Here is a 12,572-nt window from a genome sequence, read left to right on the forward strand (position 1 = left end):
CACAGCCTTTACTGTGCACCAGGCCACAAACTTGTTCCATATGCAGGCTTATACCATTGTAGAGGAGGGACGCCTGCCTGCCAAGAGGACATTACAGACTTCAGAAGGAAGGTCAAAAGCTATCAACTGTCGCCGCTCAATCTCCATGCAAGGCGGTGGAGGCTGGACAGGTTCGGGTGGAGGATACTCACCTGCTGCTGCAAAAGAAGAATCTCTCGAAGAGGCAGTCTGATCGGAGGATCGATGGCCATGTTTAAGAGCTCTGGGTATCAGACTCTTCGTGCCCAGTTTGGAGCCACAAGAATGATTTGGACCCAGTCGTGCTTGATCTTCTTCAGCACTCTGGGCAGAAGTGGTACAGGCGGAAAGGCGAACAGGAAGGAATATGCTACTTACCAGTATGCATCTGTTCTTGGCATGTAGGGCTGCTGACATTCATATCTGTGCCTAGTGTTGTGTCCGGATGATTGCACTTTGTTGTCTTGGAAGAGTCTTCGAAGTATCACGAGATAGGGGACTCCTCCCTTGGACTACAGTGCGCATGGGCATCTTCTCCATCCTTAGATTGCTTTTCGCAATTGTGGCAGAGATGGATATAGTGAAGTAAGAGATGGCCATGCCAAAGATAATGCTGCAGCTGCGACAGGCACCGGGGTGGAGGGCGGGCGATATGAATGTCAGCAGCCCTACATGCCAAGAATAGATGCATACTGGTAAGTAGCATATTCCGTTCGAGGCATGTGAGCTGCTGAATTCATATCTGTGCATAGACTGTATAGCAGTATCTCCTCTAGCGGTGGTCACCTGTGCCAGCTGCAGCAGTTTGAAAAAGTTTTGAGGACAGCCTGGCCTACAGCAGCTTGCTGTTTTGCTTGCACGTCTACACAGTAGTGTTTTGTGAAAGTGTGTATGGTGGTCCATGTGGCTGCCTTACAGATGTCTTCAAGAGGAATATTTCCTAGGAAAGCCATGGATGCCCCCATTTTCCTTGTAGAGTGTGCTCTTGGGGGGACGGTTAAAGTGCGTTTTGCCTTTTGATAACATATTTGAATGCATTTAACTATCCATCTGGCTACTCCTGACTTTGAAATAGGATTTCCTTTGTGTTGTGGTGCAAAAGCAATAAATAGTTTTTTGTCTTTCTAAATGATTTAGTTCTGTCCACATAATAAAGTAGAGCTCTTTTTACATCCAGTGTGTGTAGAGCTCTCTCAGCTACTCTCTGTGGATTTTGAAAGAATACTGGCAGTTCAATTGATTGATTAATATGGAAATTGGATACAACTTTAGGCATGAATTTAGGGTTGGTTCTAAGAACCACCCTGTTGGCATGTACCTGCATGAAAGGTTCTTGGATTGTTAGTGCTTGTAATTCGCTCACTCTTCTGAGTGAGGTAATGGCAACTAAGAATGCAACCTTCCACGTTAAGAATTGTAGTTCGCATGAGTGTAAGGTTCGAAAGGAGGTCCCATGAGTCTGGTAAGCACTATATTTAGGTTCCAGACTGGGGAAGGGGGGCGTCTCGGAGGGATCACCCTTTTTAAACCCTCCATGAAGGCTTTAATTGCAGGAACTCTAAACAGTGAAAGGTGTTGCCTGTTCTGAAGGTATGCTGCTATAGCAGCAAGGTGTAGTCGTATAGAAGAGTAGGCCAATTTACATCTTTGTAAATGCAGCAGGTAACATATAATGTTTTGTATGGAAGCGTCTAATGGGTTGATTTGGTTATTGTTGCAGTAAATAACAAACCTTTTCCATTTAGCTGCATAGCACGCTCGTGTGGTTGGTCGTCTTGCCTCCCTAATGATGTTCATGCAGTCTGGGGGCAAGTTAAGGTATCCGAACTGTAAGACCTCAGGAGCCAGATCGCTAGGTTCATCTGATTGGGATCTGGGTGTTTTATTTCTCCATGGTTCTGAGTTGGAAGATGGGGAGCAAGGCACAGTCTTTGATGAGGAACTACTGAAAGTACCATGGTTGTCTCGCCTATGCGGGAGCAACTAGGATTAGCGTGAGGGAGTGTTGCAGCAGTTTGCGTGCCACCACGGGATCAGTGGTGCTGGGGGAAAAGCGTACTCAAATCTGCCTGACCAGTTCATCCATATCGCATTGCCCTGTGACAATGGATGTGGGAACCTGGCGGCAAAGTACTGGCATTTGGAGTTTTCTTTTGTGGCAAACAGGTCTACCTATGGGTGACCCCACTTTTGGAAGAATGGCTGGAGAACTTGGGGGTGAATCTCCCATTCGTGTATTTGTTGGCTGTGTCTGCTGAGTAGGTCGGCAATCTGATTGTCCTTCCCTGGAAGGTGTTCTGCTAGGAGAAAAATGTTTTTGGGAATCGCCCACTTCCATATGCCCTGTGCCAGATGGGACAGCTGTGGAGAGTGCGTTCCTCCCTGTTTCTGGATATAGTACATTGCGATTATGTTGTCCATCCGTATCAACACCGTCTTGCTGTACAAGTATTTCTTAAATGCTTTGAGGGATAGGAATATCGCTAGCAACTCTAGTTGGTTGATATGCAGCTTTTTCTGTTTGTTTGTCCAGAGCCCTTGTACTGTGTATTGAAGGAGATGGGCTCCCCAGCCTGTCAGTGATGCGTCCGCTGTTCGTACTAGTTGTGGAACCGGCTCTTGGAACAGTCGCCCCTTGGAAAGGTTTTGTTTGTGAGTGCGACTGTCTACCAACACTAGGTCTTTTAATTGTCCATGAGCCTGGTTCCATTGCCGTGGTAGGCATTCTTGTAATGGGCGCATTTGGAGTCTGGCATGGGGACAATGAATATGCAGGAGGCCATCATGCCTATGAGTTGCATAAAGATTCGAGCTGGCAGAGAGTGTTGTGGTAGGAATTTGCGAATGAGTATCTGCATACTGGCTATCCTTGCTGAGTTTGGATATGCCTTTGCCACTGAGGTATTTATAGTGGCTCCCAGGTATTGCTGTGTGTGGGATGGTTGCAGATGCGATTTTGGGTAGTTGATTGAGAACCCTAGGCTGTGTAGCAACTGAAGTTTTCGAGACGTGTCCCGTGCACACTGTTGGTACGATTTTGCTTGTATTAGCCAATCGTCCAGAAAAGGGTACACATGGATGTGTTGCCTTCTGAGATGTGCTTCTACTGTCGCGAAGCATTTTGTAAACACTCTTAGAGCCGTGGTAACCCCGAAGGGCAAAACCTTAAATTGGTAGTGTTGACCTTCTATTGAGAACCGGAGATATTTTATGTGGGCTGGATGGATAGGTATGTGAAAATGCGCATCCTTGAGGTCCAGTGTTGCTAGGAAGTCTCCTTGTTGTAGCAACGGGAGCACTTGCTGTTGTGTGATCATATGGAAGTGCTCCGATAGAATATATTGATTTAGGGGTCTGAGGTCCAATATTGGTCTGAGGGAACCGTCCTTCTTGGGAATAAGGAAGTATAGGGAGTATACTCCTGTCCCTTGCTGGTGGAAAGGGACTGGCTCTGTGGCCCCCTTTTCCAGCATGCATTTTACCTCTTGTTGGAGCAGGGTGATGTGTTCCGTGGACATAGGACGATGTCTGGTTGGTATGCTTGGCGGTGTAGAAGTCCGTTCTAGGCAATAACCAAACTGGATAATTTCTCTCCCCCACCTGTCCGTGGTAATTGCGTGCCAGACAGGTAGGAACTGTTGGAGTCTGCCTCCGACCAGTGTTAGGTGGTCTGGAGGTAGCGTGATGAAGTCACTGTTTTGTGGCAGTGGAGGATCTGGTGTTATTGCCTCCACGTCCTCGTCCCTTATTATTGTTGCCCCTATGACCTCCTCTGTTTGAGTTGAAGGAACCTTGTGTGTTACTTTTGTATGAGGCAGATGTTTGCGAGGTATTTCCTCGTGTAGTTGCTCTGTATGAGGAGCGTCGAAAGGAGCCTCTGTGTTGCTGAAATTGCAATGCCCCCATTGATTTTGCGGTTTCTGTGTCTTTTTTAATTTTATCCAAAATGATGTCGACAGCAAGCCCAAATAGAAAGTCCTGATTGACTGGTTGGTTAAGAATGGTGGACTACACCTCATTCTTAAAACCTGAAATACGCATGTCTGTGTAGTAAGACGCTAGTGTTAACTGATCTAGCTGCGGTGTCTGCTGCGTCAAGCGCGCATTTGATGGAGGCGTTTGTTATGAATTTTCCCTCTTGAATGAGGTCATCCGTTTGTGCTTTAAAAGGCTCAGGTAGGTGTTGCATTAGGCTTTCTAGCTGATCATAATGTGCCCTGTTGTAACGAGCCAGTAGGGCGTGTGTATTAGCAATCCTCCATGAGTTGGAGGCTTGTGCTGCTACCCTTTTGCCTGATGCCTCTAGTATTTTTGATTCTTTATCAGGGGGAGGCGCTTCCCCTGTTTGGGAGTTGGCCCTTTTACGTGCATTAGCCAATACCAGTGAGTCTAGTGGTAACTGCCCTGTGATGTAAGTAGGGTCTGTAGGAGCTGCCCTATACTTCTTCTCTACTCTGGGATTGATTACTCGTGCCCTGGCTGTATCTTTAAATATGTCAGGTGCATGTTTCACAACTCCTTTTAACATGGGGAGTGTTCTGACACTTTTTTCTGAAGTAGGGAAGGTGTCAAATAAGAAGTCTTCTTCAACAGGGTCATTATGCATGTCTACATTGTGGTATTGTGCTGCCCTGTCTATGAGTTGATTGAAGACTACGGTGTCATCTGTAGGTGACGGCTTAGTTGGATAAGAGGGTACATCAGGGATGGGATGGGTGTTCTAAGGGTCTGTTGGCTCCTCCCATGGTTCCTCTTGTGGTTGAGGATCTTGTGGGAAGTCATATTGAGGCTGTGGCTCGTCCCCCATGTTACCCTCATTGTCCCCATGGTGAGAAGGAGAGTAAGGTGAGTAAGGAGCAAAAGGTGTGGTAGGCATGATAGGCTGAAAAGGGATGAAGGGTCCTTTTTCTTTAATGGAATAGGAGAATGAGAGCCAGTGTCCAATGGCCTCTTCTTCCTATCCAGTGTCTGGATTTATATATATTTTTGCTTGGTCGTCTGATGGATCTGGGTGGAAGAGTTCTTCCTCTACAGTCCTAGGTTGTGTGTTAGACTTCTTTGGGTCGGTAACACCTTGTTTGTCGACTTTTTTTTAAATCTCGGGCCCTTTTTTCGGGTCGACAGTAACTTTCGGATCAACACGTTTTTTTGGGGTGAGTGTCCTTTTCCGAGTCGATGTTCTTTTTCGGACCGACTGGTGTCTTTGGAGCACCTGCCTTTGGGTCGGCAGGTTTTTCCGGCTGTGCTACGGGCTTTGGTACGGCACCCTTTTTGTCGGCGACCTTTTCCGGGTCGACGGCTTTTGGAGCAGTAGGCTTGTTCGGGTCGGCGACCTTGTTTGGTTCGGCGCCCTTTGGCTGCGTGCCTTTGTTCGGTTCGACTACTTTCTTGGGGTCGACAGTTTTTGGCTGAGCGGCCTTTTTGTGGTCGACAGTCTTCTTTGGCTCGACGCTCTTGGGCTGTACGGCCTTTCTTGGTTTGACGCTCTTCGGGTTGACGCCCTATTTTGGCTCTGGAACCTTCTGTGGGGTGATGGTACTTGGCCCGGGGGTTTCAGAAGGTTTCGGTGCCGAGCCGGATGGCGGGGCTGGGGAAACTTTTTTAGGATCTTGGCTAAGGCCTTTTGCGATGCCTCGACCGGAGCCTTTGGTAACGGGCTGATTGGTGTTGGGGGTTTGTGTACTCACGATTTGCCCCGGTGGGATCTTGTCATCGGAGTCCGAGTAGTCCTCGACGGTGACGATCTCTAGGTCCAAGTCTGGAGCTTCCGGTAGTTCCCGGTCAACATCGAAGATGTTGTCCGGTTCCGGTGCCTGTCGCTGCATTTCTTGCCTGGCGGCCCGTCGGATCCGGATTGTTTTCTTCGACCGGTGCTGGGCGCAGGCTGGGCAGGTTTCTTCCCTATGATCTGGGGAAAGGCACTTGTTGCATACTGAGTGTTTGTCAGTATGTGGGAACTTGGAGTAGCATTGTGGGCACCTTTTAAACGGGCTTCTTTCCATCGACGGTAGGCTCACGTGGCGTCGAAAAGGCCCAACAGCCCGCGTCGACGACCGAGTCGAGATGGAAAGGTGGATCGAGTGGAGCGGTACCAAGCGAGAACAATACCGTCGAAGTCGAAGGCCTTGTGGCCTTTAGAAAAGTTTTGTTTTCGATTCCGAAGTTGTTGAATAGGAGTTAGCATCCGAACCCAATGGCGGAAAAAAGCAATCTAAGGATGGAGAAGATGCCCATGCGCACTGTAGTCCAAGGGAGGAGTCACCTATCTCGGGATACTTCGAAGATTCTTCCAAGACAACAAAGCGCAATCACACGGACCCAACACTAGGCGGCGATCTTTGCACAGATATGAATTCAGCAGCCCACATGTCTCGAACATTACAGTTCCACTCGTAAAGAAATGCGTTGCCGAGCGAGTGCCACCTTGGAAATTCCAACGTGCAGAATTGTTGACATTGCACGTTCTCCTCAGTGGTGAACAGATCTAACCAAGGCTCTCCCCACCACTGAAAGAGACCTTGCACCACCTTCGCGTGAAGACGCCATTCATGATCCACCAGGCACCGGCGGCTGAGTTTGTCCGCCCTGGCCTTAAGAGAACCTGCCATGTGTTGAACCACCAGAGGCATGCCATGACTTTCCAGCCATGTCCAGAGACCAAGAGCCTCTCTTACCGTAGGGTCCATGACCCCACCACGCCCTGCTTGTTGCATGACCACATGGCAGTGGTGGAGTCTAGGAACACCTGCACCAACTTCGCTTTGAGAGAGGGAAGGAATGCCTTCAGTGCCAGACGATGCACCCGGAGCTTCAGCAGATTGATAAGGAGCTCGGACTCCGCCGGAGACCAGGCGCCCCTGATCTCCGCCTCTCCCAGATGGCCGCCCCACCAAAGAGTGACGCATCTGTCACCACTGTGAAGTATGGTTGGGGAAGGGAGAAGGATCAGCTTGGTTCATTAGCCATCACTGAAGTTGTTGTGCAGTCCCTTCCAAGATCTGGACGGAAAGATTACCCTGATGCTGCGCCCACTGGAACTTCAGGTCCCAATGAAGAGCCCGCATATACCATCTGGCATGATCCACGAGCAGGAGGCCACGAGGCCCAGCAGCCTCAGGGTCATTCTCACCGAAATGCGGGATAGAGGCTGAAACATCAGTATCATGGCCCGAATATCCCGGACTCGCTGCTCGGGAGCGTAAACCTGAAACTGCGCTTGATCCAGAACTGCTCCAATGAAAAGGAGATTCTGTGAGGGAGTCAGGTGTGACTTTGGCACGCTGATAGTGAACCCCAGCGAGTGCAGGAGGTCCACCGTAGTCTGGAGGTGGGAGACGACAGCCTGGGGAGAGTCATCGAGATAGGGGAAGACTGGAACCCCTGATCTGCGCAGATGAGCTGAAACCACCTGCATCACTTTTGTGAACACCCGAGAGACGCTGGTAAGGCCAAAGGGGAGCACGGTAAACTGAAAATGCTTGTGGTCTACCGTGAACCTTAGATAATGCCTGTGGACTGGCAGGAAGGGGATATGGAAGTTTGTGTCCTACAAGTCCAAAGCTGCCATCCAGTCTCCGGGGTCGAGTGCAGGCAGGAACTGAGCCAACATGAGCATCTTGCACTTCTCCTTAAGGAGGAAGCGGTTGAGGGCCCTGAGGTCTAAGATACGACGCAGGTCTTTGTCCTTCTTGGGTACCAGAAAGTAGTGGGAGCAGCAACCACAACCTACTTCTGGCATAGGGTCCCTTTGGATAGCTTCCTTGGCCAAGAGAGCTGCAACTTTGCGGCAGAGAAGGTCTAAGTGATTCTACAACATGCGATGGAAGGATGGTGAACCCACCTGTCCAACATGATGTTTTGCTAGTGGGGGAGGTGATGGTGACTGGCCTCTGGTGGCCCTGAAAGGTCCGGAGTAGGAGGGCTTGGAGGCTGCTGCAGGGGGGTATGGGTGGACTGGCCTTCCAGCTGGCCCACAGACATGCATCGCTGGGTCCCACGTCCATGGCCATGCACAGGCTAGGCAGCTTGCGTGACCCGGTGGCTAGACTGGGTCGAACGTGGTGGGGTACCCCTTCTGTACCCAGGAAAGGGACAAAAAGCAGACTGCGTGGGATGAGAGGTTGCAGCAAGGCTCAAGGATCTTGCCATAGCCCTAGAATCCTTTAAGCATTAGAGCGCCATGTCTGCCTTGTCAACCGAAAAGGCAACGGCCAAGAAAGGGCATGTCCAGTAAGGTAGATCAGCCATTCCCAGAGAAACCAGACGTCCTCAACCAGGCGTAGCGCCTCAAGGCTACTGACATGGAAACCATTCTGCCCAGAAAGTCGGTGATATCCAGCCCATATCTGATGGTGAACTTAGCTGCGTCTCTATCCTCGGCTACTGCGCGGGTGAGAACGGCCCGGGCCTCCTCTGGGCACTGTGGGAGCACCTGCACAACCGTATCCCACACTGTATGGGTATAACGGCCCAAGAGGAATGCGGTGTTCACCGACCGCAGCGCTAAGCTGGTGGAAGAAAACATCTTCTTCCCAAGGTGGTCCACCTTCTTGGATTCCCTATGTGGAGGAGGAGGGGGGGGGAATGCGCCCTTAGAGGATGAGGCTTGGACCATTAAGCTCTCGGGGGTCGGGTGTCAGGAGAGGAAAAGTGGGTCGCCCGGGAGGTGGCGTCAGGCAATTATCCTGTCCACAGGAGCCTTGTGCTGCGCTTGGACCAAGTGCCCAGAAGGACATCGGTGAGGACTTTATTAAAAGGCAGGAGGAGCTCCGAAGAGGCCGCTGCCGGTTGAAGCACCTGTCAGGAGGTTAGTCTTGACTGCCACCGTAGGAAGCTCCAGTCCCAAGGTCTCAGCCGAGGGGGGGGGGGGGGGGGGGGGGGTTGTTGGGTTTAGGTGGAGGTGGTGGGGAGTAAGAGCATGTCAAGGTCTGGGCAGGTATCCAAACCACTGGCATCACCCAGTTCCTCTCGCCAGTCCGGCTCTTCAAGTTGGTCTGCTACAGGGTCCACAAACCCCTCCCAGTCCTCCTCACCCTCCTCTGGTTGCCACTCAGGCCTGAAGTGAACACCAGGAATGAACAGAGGCACAAACGTACCTTCTGGTGCCAATACCGACTGCGGGCGACGTCAGTCCGGCGCCGTGTCCAAGTCGGGGGTGAGGCTGGGGTCGGCGCCGGTCAGGGGAACCACTGGCACCAGGGGCATCGTCACTGGAATCAGCACCTGGGAAGGTACCGTGAGGTCGATCCGGATCTAGGCTCCTCGCGTCCCTCTGGTGCCAGAGCAGCCGGCATCAAAGGCCTAGGGCCCCCAGTCGAGTCTGCGGGGCAAGAAGGCGCACTGGCAGAGTTGGGCTGCCCAAAGATGCTGTGAAGCGCTTCGTAGAAATCTCGAAGCTGGACAGGGGAGGCTCCGGCTATGGGAAAAGGAGGGAAGCACGGAGCTGTCCAAGGAGCAGGCTCCGAAGACTGAGCTAGAGAGCGACAATGCTCCGGGTCCCGCATCGCATCGGCTGAAAAGGGCGACAGTGCTTTTTCGCCTACTTCTTGTGCTTCGACTTACCCGAAGAGTGCAAAGACTTAGATGATGAATAGTGATGGTGGCTCTCCGACTGGTCCCGAGACCTTCCTCTCGATCAGGACCTCGATCGACGTGGAGCCTGACTGTCGGGCCTCCAAGAGCTTTCGTGACCGCTCCCGCAAAGACTTCGGATTCATGGCCCGGCAGTCAGAGCACAACTTCGGTTCATGGTCACGTTCCAGGCAGCAAAGGCACACGAGGCGGGGCTCCATAACTGCATCAGGTGGTTACAGGCATCGCATGGTTTAAACCGGTCCGACGATGGGCCATCCCTCGTACACTAGGAGTCGACAGACTAAAAAAGAAAGTCGACAAAAGTTGAAAAAAAGTTAGTCAAAAAGCGACTGGGGTAGCTCTTTCCGGATCTGCAATAGGATGGCGGGGAAAAAGAAAAAACGGACGTCAGCGGGCAGGGGCGGCTCTAAGTAGAGACTGCGACGGCATTACGACGACCACGATGCGAACGACTGACGCGGAGTCGAACGATGCCACCTACTGGCGCGCAGGGGTACTGCTAAAGAAAAAATCTCCGGATCCAGTCTGATGCTTGGGGGTAATTCTAAAGGTAAGGAACATATAACTACAGTCTCTTACATATTATCTTTTTTCTTAATTCTTATAATGTAAGCCTAACAGGCTGCATGTTTCCTTTACTAAGACATGTGAGCAGCGGTTTGGGTATAGGTTCAGCAATGTACTGTTCAGAAGTGTTGTTTTGCAGTATTACAGTCTACAATTCAGAAAACCTTGCCTATTATAAGATTTTGGAGTGTTTTCTGCAATATATCAAAGTGTTGGACTTTTGAATCTTTCTACTGATATATGAACATATATTTTGATCTAGAGTATTCCATGGTCTACGGCTTGCCAATACTTTAATAAAGCAGGTTCACATTTTCCATACAAATGCATCTTAAAAAAGGCAATCCCCCATGTGTGTTACTCTGTCTCTACGGACAAGCCTGTGTGTTATCTACTCTGTCACCCTGCTGCTCTTGCCACCTGTGCTTCCTTCAGTGAGCAGTGTGGGCTAAATGGCCAGACATGTCCTCCACTTTGTGTCGCTCTGTTTGTGTGGTCCGTTGTTTTCAGGTCATGGTGTGGGCTGTGTACCATAATGCATGTCCGGTTGTGTCTCTATACCATACATGTGCAATAAACCGTCCTCAGGGTTGGGCATGTAACATGGCACGCACCTTATTTATGCCACAGTGCCAAACGTGACCAATGAGATTTGTTTGCGAAGTAGCATGTGCCACATGCCCTTCACCCCTTTTTATGTCACTTCTGGGCTACACATGGACAATGAACATGATTGTGTGGCCCTGGCTGTACACCCTAGGTTTTTGATAGAGACACTGATTGTGCCAGTGAGGGGGCAGCAATCCTGCGGATAAGTCAGGAGGATGCTGCAGAGCAGCAGTGAACGTTTGCATGCTATTCCAGAACAAGGAGATCTTGCAGCAGAGATGTTGCAGGCATGCAGGTGCAGATTTAGACGTGCACTACTCCTTCCACACTACAAGCCATCCATATTTTTGTGTGCTGATTATTACAAGTCTCTTAAAGCCACCACCTTGCCTTAACAACGGCACCAGTTTGGCTTCCTGCTAAAGCCAGTTGCTTTCAGAGTCTGAACATCTATATTTAGGCTCCTTCGATCTCCTGCACCTGCCAAATCTCCCAATTTACCATCACAGGTGATTAAGGAACGTATATCTATCAACAGGTCTTTTCCAACATGTTGGGGTTAAGGGTGCCCACACAGACGTTCACTGCCTTCACTGAGCAGTCCCTTCCAGGACAGGCCTCTGCTGGTCCTTTTGCAGAGTGAGCATGTAAGGAGCCATCGTGGAACAGTCAGAGGCTCAGGAGGTAAGGAAAGTGCTTTTCAACCGAAATTTAAAACACCAATTTCTAGATAAGTGGGTAAGAATCAGGCCTCTTGTTTGTTTGAATCAAAACCAAACACTGAATTACAGACTAGTTTGCAGGGTCAATCCCCAGAAGAACACTTCATAAACAGGGAAGGTACTCCTTTAAAAAGCGGAGCCAACCAATAATGAAAAAACTAATATTTCTTGTCACTTGCTTTGAAAGACATCGAGTAAAATCAGAAAAGGCAAGATATAAAAATAATTTCTTATCAGAACATAAACAAATAGGCAAAGCCTAGTGCTTAGGGATCCAATTTACAGGTTTAACAACTCGAACACAGCATGATGGGAAAGTAGTGCCTTCCTAATAAGAGCAGTGTCAGATTTAAATCTGTTGCTCCTAATTACTTACATTTGTACGAAAGAATGGCACACGAAAGGGTGGTGGTGATCATTTAACCTTCCACTTTCTTTAATTTGCTTCTTTTCAAATGAAGAAAACAATTCTGTCAGTGTAGCCTACAAAGAGGCTTAAACATGTATTTTAAAAATGTTGAGGATCCCCGGTGGTTTACTATTATGGTAAAATCATAAACAATCCTCACAAGTAGCTTCAGACAAAGGAAATAAAAAGTGTTAAAGGCCATTTCTATATCTGACCCAAAAAAAAATGATCCTAACCAAACTGCTGCAGACTTGTGTTCTCGGAGCCGAGGAAAGCGGTCTGCTTTCAAGGGACAAAGGTAAACCTCTGTCGTGAGGCTGCTACAGAACACGGCCAGCACTCACCCTCTCATCCTCCAAAAGGAAAAATTACAACGAGGCTTGTCAGTCCAGTTATTTGTTTATGGTTAATTCTCAATCTGATATGAAACATTGAAAAGAACATCCAGAAAATGTTGCTTTTAGATAGGTATCAATTCAAACATACTTTTTGGCGAGACAAATAAAGAACTTATGAATATTAATGAAGAAACAGAAGTAATTCCAGTCCAGTCCTGGGCGGCAGACAGACATGAGGTTGGAGGATGTCTACGGCACTAGTGAACACGGCTAGGGTTCTGTGATAGACTGCGTGGGACGTAGCCATTGGATGTG

General features: G+C 49.4%; 1 protein-coding gene across 2 annotated transcripts in view; it reads right to left on the minus strand.

Moving 5' to 3' along the window:
- Positions 1-12,572, minus strand: part of ZDHHC5 (zDHHC palmitoyltransferase 5) — a 363,343-nt gene that overhangs the window by 54,062 nt on the left and 296,709 nt on the right. The gene's annotated exons all lie outside the window — the stretch shown is intronic.

The sequence above is a fragment of the Lissotriton helveticus genome, chromosome 1_1 (genome assembly GCF_964261635.1).
Source record: "Lissotriton helveticus chromosome 1_1, aLisHel1.1, whole genome shotgun sequence".
In the NCBI taxonomy this organism is placed as follows: Eukaryota; Metazoa; Chordata; class Amphibia; order Caudata; family Salamandridae; genus Lissotriton; species Lissotriton helveticus.